Source organism: Cetorhinus maximus, chromosome 23 (assembly GCF_964194155.1).
Source record: "Cetorhinus maximus chromosome 23, sCetMax3.hap1.1, whole genome shotgun sequence".
Taxonomy (NCBI): Eukaryota; Metazoa; Chordata; class Chondrichthyes; order Lamniformes; family Cetorhinidae; genus Cetorhinus; species Cetorhinus maximus.
In genome coordinates, this window is record NC_135901.1 from 56900965 (window position 1) to 56908625 (window position 7661).

General features: G+C 43.5%; 2 non-coding genes across 2 annotated transcripts; one reads left to right on the forward strand and one right to left on the reverse strand.

Annotated features, from left to right (window-relative positions):
• Positions 1 to 993: 993 nt before the first annotated feature.
• trnan-guu (transfer RNA asparagine (anticodon GUU)) lies at positions 994 to 1067 on the forward strand. The gene has a single exon. It is a non-coding gene; the product is annotated as a tRNA-Asn (tRNA).
• A 2884-nt stretch (positions 1068 to 3951) lies between these two features.
• Positions 3952 to 4024, reverse strand: trnat-agu (transfer RNA threonine (anticodon AGU)). Its single transcript has one exon. It is a non-coding gene; the product is annotated as a tRNA-Thr (tRNA).
• Positions 4025 to 7661: the final 3637 nt, after the last annotated feature.

A 7661-nucleotide genomic window follows, 5' to 3' on the forward strand; every position in this document is an offset into this window, starting at 1 on the left:
ATTGCCTGGAAAGCGCTTTGAGACGCCTGCTGGTCGGGAAAAGCGCTATAAGCATTGACCAGAAGGCAGGGCTGGAAGGTACTATATTCAACAAACGTGATTGAACAGATTGTGGTAATTTTTCTGCCCGATTTCGAACCACTTGTTAGGCAAACGTAATAACCACTACACTAAATGCAAGTCTGTCTTTCTTTAATTATCTTAAATTCCAGTCCTCTGGCTAGTGACCCCCGTCAGTGGAAACAGTCTCTCCCTATCTGCTCCATCAAACCGCCCCATCCCCGTTGCCCCCCACCCCCATCATTTTGAGCCGCTCCATGAATTCTCCATTTAACCGACATTGCTCTAAAGAGAACAAGCCCGGTCTCTATAATCTCTCCACAAAACTGAATTTCCTCATCCCTGGACAAGATGCAAGGCGGAGGATTGAGACGAGATTTTGGAAAATATTGTCAGTTGGCAGGTAGGAAAATGGAGAAGGAACCAAACCAGAAAACCCAGTCTCCAGCTTTGTGAATCTTTAGAAACTCTTTGTGAACCGGAATCAGAGGAGAATGAAGGGTGAACTGTCCGACTGACCAGAGACAGTCAAGGCACCTTTCCCTTCTTTAAGACGCTGGAACATTGACTCTGATGTTCTCAGTGAAATTAACTGATCTGAGACTTTGAAAGGATTCTCGTTACTGCACATCAGGAATTCAAACCTAATATCGGCTTCAGGACAATCAGAATACTTGGTAACAGACAAGACAGCGAAAGACTCAAAGGGAGACGGCACCGGTTGTACGAGAGCTGGTTCCCGGTGACATGGATGTGTCTGCAGTGGGTGGGATCAGACTGTTTTCATGTATCCACAATGAATGTCCCACTCTTTTATTTGGGAAGAGTAAAACTGAGAAAGAATAATTGTCACTCCAGTCGCGGCAATCTGAAGCTTTCACTCGCTGAGCCATTGGTTTAGGATATTTTATAGAGGATATGTTACCTCGTCACGTCTCTGTGGCGCAATTGGTCAGCGCGTTCGGCTGTTAACTGAAAGGTTGGTGGTTCGAGACCACTCAGGGACGAAGCTGTCACTGTTTTCTCCCCGTCATTACTCATTAACGCTCTGGTTTGTTTCGGGCCTCTGAAACCACAAGAAAATCCTCCCACCCCCACCCACAAGTTGCAAACTCGGCTCCCACATCAAGCTTTGTTTATGGACATTCATTTCTGATATGACAAAGAAAATGAACGATCATGTACCCCCATCTAATTTAATACAGATCTATGAGGCTATTGGATTGAAACAAACCCATCAATTAGTCGCTCCACGGTAACTGAGACAGGAAAAAGTAGCAATATTCCAGCCCCATACTCTCCAATCACCCGCTGCCAGCAGAAACATATTCTTATTTTGCTGAATGTTATCTTCAGAAATGCTGAAGAGCGAATCTAATGTGGCTGCAAGATGTAGCATTCAGATCACATTCAACAACAAACAGGAATGGGATCGATGCAACTTTTCCACACAGTTGGGTGACAATGTTTTTCACGAGCATCGAAGGGAGTAATTTGCACACGCGAAATGAGCGGGGTAACCACAAGGTTACAGAACCATTTCCCTGCCTGGATCCCAATGGAGCTGTCTGGAATGCTAAACGGTGACGTCATGCAGCAGCACTTTGGGTCTTTGTTTTGAAGAAATTGAATTCGGCTGTTCTCATTAGAAATGCTGGAGACAGACTGATCAACAATGTCATCATCAAATGGCACAGCGCGGCAAGAGGACCTTCCGCACATTTTATTTATACCAGCTTTTTACAAAAATCTTGCCAATTAATCCCAACTTCCTTCTCTCTTTCCATGGATCAGAATTTTCTCCCTTTCAACCATTGCCAAATTCCCCTTTGTAGAAGGAGTTTCTGCAGAATCCATGCACTTTGCCTTAATGAATGGTTCCCTTACCCAATGAAATTAAGAGTTGGATTAGGGTTCCTTCTCCAGTTTTCGATACAAGCATAAGCTATTTATGCAATTCCTTTCATGGTGAACTTTCAAAAGATGTTTATTCTGATCAGACATGTCCTCAGTATTTCCTCAGTCATGATGACTATGAAACTATCATTGATTGCCATACAAACCCATGTGGTTCACCAGTCCTTTAGGGAATTCAATCGGCCGTCCTTACCTGGTCTGACCTGCATGTGACTCCAGACGCACAATGGATGTGGTTGATTCTCAACTGCCCTCTGAAATGCTTTAACAAGTTACACAGTTGAAGGGCAATTCAGGATGGGCAACAAATGCTGGCCAGCGATGCTCATGAAAGAATGAAGATCCATGATGAAGCGCGATACAAAGTGATTTTCTACCATCTCTCCCACTCCCTCATGTTCAATCATTGTATCAGTTGCATCTATCTTTAGGATGACGCTAGTCTTTGAATCACACTGGTCGTCATCTTTCAGTCAGTAATTAACTGTGAATTTGCATTTGTAAACTCATTAATTTCTGTTGTCAACTAAAGAAACTGCTAGTTTTTGTGCCTAGTCAGTTTCATCCCTCTTGATTTTGGAGCGGGGAGGGGGCGGGGGTGGGGGCGGGGGGTGGCTTTTTGCGGCTTGGCGAAGGGCAGATTTAATGTGGCGGTGAGATACTATATTCAATTAATATTCAACAACAAATGTGAATTATGAAACTTTCCCTCACACTTAGATGTGTAAATCTCGATAATGTTTCTACCCATTTCCAGACAGGGGACCTTTTGCGTGTACGTAGTAACCATTGCACTACAGAAACAATGGGCAGAACCACATGGACTGACTTAGAATATCAAACCATGCAGTCTTACTGCACTTCCGAACCCTGTTTTGTGGAAGTACAATTCGGCTGAAAAACATAACCATGCGGCAGAGAAATTGACTTGACATTAGAATCATAAAATGACACAGCGCATCAACAGGTTATTCAACACTTCACACACGTGTGAACTATCTTATTGCAATTCGTCTGACTTATTGTCTCTTTCTTACAACCATGCCTTTTGGAGAAAATCAGTCAAAGCCTGGGGAAGTGCCAATGTCACATGGCTGTGAGATAATGTATTCAGCTATTATTTGGCAACAAACGGGAATTGTGCAACTTCTCACAATTAAATGGCTCAATTTTAATAATGTTTCCGTCAGTTTTCGAACCAGCGACCTAGCACATGTGAAGTGAACGTGAAACCACTACTTGTTTCTCTAATCATTTATAGGATATGGACATCGCTGGCCAGGTCACTACACCACAGAAACAAGTTGTGAGAAAAAGCCAAAGGGACTTGTATGGAATGTCAAACTGTGTAGACATGCTGCACTGCAAGATCCTGTTTTACAGGTATTGAATTGGAGTGGGACATTTTGGAATGCTGCAGAGAAATTGATCTAATTGTAAATTTACACAGCTCATTAGGAGGCCTTTCGACCCATCGGGTGTGTGCTTTCTTCCACTTAGTTCCAATATCATTCTCTTCCTTCATAACCCTGCAGTTTTATTTTCCATTTCAAATAATTGCCCAATTCCCTTTTGAAAACTCTGATTGAAGAAAACCAATATTGAAAGAGGTGCAGGAGCTTCTGCAGTGTCCATGCTCAGTGTGTGAAAATTAACAAAGTTTCCCTGACCCAATTATATGGAGAGTTGTGCTGGGGATTCATATATGGTCTTCGAAATAAAAAGAAATAATTACAATAAAGAGTACTCCTTATTCGATATCTACAATCTAATTCCTCTTGCTGTACAACCTGTTACAGAGGCTGTTATGCAAAAGAGGCTTACTGCAGATACACGAAGCCCTGCTTAGATCGAACCTGGAGGACTGTGTGTAGTTCTGGGAACGGCACCTTTTCAAGGATCAATATTGTTTTGCAGCATTGTCCAACCAATCGCCCATTTTCCCACGGAACTTGGTTTCATCAGCTAAACCACAGGCTCCAGCAAGAGTTGAACTCGCGACCCCTGGTCTACTAGACCAGTGCTCTAACCACTGAGCTATGGAGCCAACTGCTCAATCAAATGCCCGGAAAGTCAACCATATTCAGTGGACGAGGACCAGGATGACATTTCAGGTAGATGACATTTGATCGACCTGGAAATGTCTGAGAGGGAGAACAGGAAGTTAAAAGATGCGACATGAAAGTGGCAGAATTTGATGCGTGTCAGTTACTTTCAGTGATGAATTTCTGCCATGTGTCGCCTTGTCAGTTTCACAGGAGCCGCAGGGATGAGGTTGGTGACATGTGGTTGAAATGAGGAATAATGGGAACTGTAGTCAGCAGGATTCAAACCGACAGGGGGAGACACCAGTGGATTTCAAATCCATCACCTTAAACATTGAGTTATGACCAACAGCTCCTCCGAGTTCAAAGGTGTTCTTATCAAATCAGAGATGGCGAAAAAGTAAGTCACTCGGCCCATCGCGCCTGTGCTGGCTCTTTGGAAGAACAACTCACCCGATTCCACACACTCGAATTTCCCCCGCAGCCATTTATATTTGTATTGCCTCTCCCCGTTCTTCCTGTCAAAATAAAGGAGCATTAAACCAGAATCTCCTCTTGCTCACCTAAAGGAACTTCCTAAAGTGCCTGAAAGGGGGAATGTGACTGAAACTGTGGCAGCGCTGGGATTCGGACTAACTCCTCTTTTCACAAAAAAACAAGTATCAGTTGGAACTCGCTGGGTGACAGCAGAGGTGGCAATTTTTGTTATTTATTTTATTTTGTTTGCTACTGAAGGACCCAGTGACAGCCCGGAACTGCGTGACAATGAATGATGTTCCAGTTAACAGCAATCGCTGTTGTCATTGGCTGAGGAAGTCGTTTGTGTTCGATATAAACATGTAATTTTGTCGGGGAAACGTGTCTCTGGTGAGCGAGGACTGGAATGAGAATAAAAGGCACAGGTAGCACAGATCAGCCGGTTGTGAGGTTTGCAAACAGTTTCTCTGGTGCAGAGGTGATTAGGAATTGGCGCTTTCGCTGCTGCGGTTCTATATATACTTTTTGACATAAACATAATTGATTTATGCAATTGATTTCATAGCGAATTTAAAACAACACATTTTTTCTTATCAAGATACCCTTGCTATTTCTGTGCTGATATCTACAATCTGATTCAATGTGCTCTACAAACGGCAGAGCTGGATTCAGGTCCGAATCCCGCGGCTGCCAAACTTTCAGATGCTTCCCCCTTTCTGGCACTTTAGGAATTCTGTTTGGGTGGACAAGAGGCAACTCCAGTTTAATGCCGGGCGGGTGGCGGGGGGTGGGGAGAGCGTGCGGATTGCGGTCCTTGATTTTGTTTGGAAGAACGGGGAGAGGCAATACAAATATAAATTGCTGTGGGGGAAAGGAGGGTGCGTGGAATTGGTTGAGTTGCTCTTCCAGAGAGCCAGCACAGGCACAATGGGCCGAGTGACTTATTTTGTCACCATCTCTGATTTGATATGAGTGTGCATGGACTATGGATATGCTGTTAGTCGTGTACGAGTGTTTGAAGCGATGGTTTCAAGATCTATCGGGCTTCCCAATGTAGGTTGCAATCCTGCTGACTGCGGCTCTTATTATTCCCGATTTTAACCAGGTACCAACAGGATTAATTATCGGGTAAATAGAATAAAACAAAAACACCCGCGCTTTCTTATTTAAATTAATCTGTATGGATTCACGAAATCTGCAGTCACAAATGGAACAAACTGAGCCAGTTGGTGACATCCTTTCTTTCTGGGTGTTTGTCTCTCCTCAGGCCTCTGTCACTCTCGGTGTATATGTCTGTGTGTGTTCCTCTGTCTGTGTCAATGTAGTTCCGTTCCCCATTTTTCACAATCCATACTTCATTCACCTTAGTTGTGTGGCTTCATATTAAAATCGTAGAGAGAAAATAAAAATAAATTTAAAAGATTGAAGAGGAATTTTTTTCTGTATTTTTTTTGAGTGGAAACTGTTCAGTTACTAAGTGTCTATGTTACAAAGTGGAAGGTGATTGAAATTTTCACCGAGCAACATTTAAACAGACATTCACCGGGTCCTTATGATCGAGTGTTTAAGGAAATGGACGCTGGAGAGAGATAATTTGTAAATACAAATAGCCCAAACTCATATCCCTCGGACATTAGGAACTGGATTTCTTCTCGAAGTTTTTCCACGTGTGACATTTGCAGCTCTGATGTGAAACTTCAACTCTTACTCCTCTGATTCGGGCGGAGCTGTTGTGCGTTTTGGTTTTCAATCAATAAGTAAATCAGGCCTGTTTTAACAGTTTGTACCAGATCAATAAATCTTCATTCTCTGACCAGGAAACGATCCTGGACCGCGGCAGCACAAGGGCCGAATCCTCACCTCTAAATCACGAGGACAGCTGTCTATAAGTCTTGCAACGTGCTTTATCTGAGCCACATTTGTCATTTCTTCAGACAATTTCACCAGAGACGATTTTTTGCTACAGAATTTTGTGTTTAACTAGAACTCAAACGACATCTTCAGCGAATGGCACCCATTCTTTTTAAGGGGTGAGCTCAGTGGAGGATTGGCACCAATAAACTGTCGTTCAACTGATCTGATTCCAAATCCCGTGCCAGAAATAACAAGAAAACCCCCTGAAATTGCTCAGTGTCTTGACTTCAAAAGCGTTGGATAGAATGTAAGAAAGTACATTCCCCAATAGTGTGCAATAAAATGTCGGAATGATAGTGAAAGAAGCAACCGTGATGCTGGAAAAGATAAAATTATAGACAGTTCCAGCAAAGAAAGAGGCCATTCGGCCTGGCGCGCTGCTTTCAAAGGGCAGTTGTGATTGATTAGCCAGGAGTGATATTTGTGTCAGTGTAAACAGTCGGCAGTGAAATCTCCCACATTACCGCGGCAGACATTCATCACAGAAAGCAACTGACACACATCAAGTTCTGCCGCTTTCATGTCACATCTTTTAACTCCCTGTCCTCCCTCTCAGACATCTCCAGCCGATCAAATATAATCCACGTGGAACGTTATCCTGTTCCCCTTTCCATTTATTATGGGGACTTACTGTACCAGGTGGTAGTGTTCCCATCCATCTGCTGCCATTGACCTTCTAAATGGTAGTGGTCGTGGGTTTGGAAAGTGCAGTCGAAGGAGCCTTGATGAGTTCCTACAGTGCATCTTCTAGATGGTACACACTACTGCTACTGTGCGTCGGTGGTGGAGGGAGTGAATGGCGAAGGTGATAGGTGAGGTGTCAACAAGTGGGCTACTTTTTGCTGGATGGTGTCGAGCTGGAGCCAACAGTGTGTTGCTGGAGCCGCGCTCACCCAAGCAAGCGGAGACGTCTGAATTGAGCCTTGTAGGTGCTGGGCGAGTTTGGGGATTCAATAGGTGAATTACTCTCCGCAGCATTCTCCGTGCCCGTCTTACCAAAGAAATAGTTGGTAGGACATGAATTTCTTAACAAGAGCACACAACAGAATATACCACTGACGAATATTTACGGTATTAGGCGATCTGTAGTTACAGTTTGAATAAGAGAGAATAAAAACAAACGGAAACATTCTGGTGAAGATAATTCGTTTATCCTTGTGGAATGATGCAGCATGATTTGTTTTCACACACACATACAGAACAGGCGATGTCTCAAATGTAATTCTGTGGCTGTAATGAAAACGATTA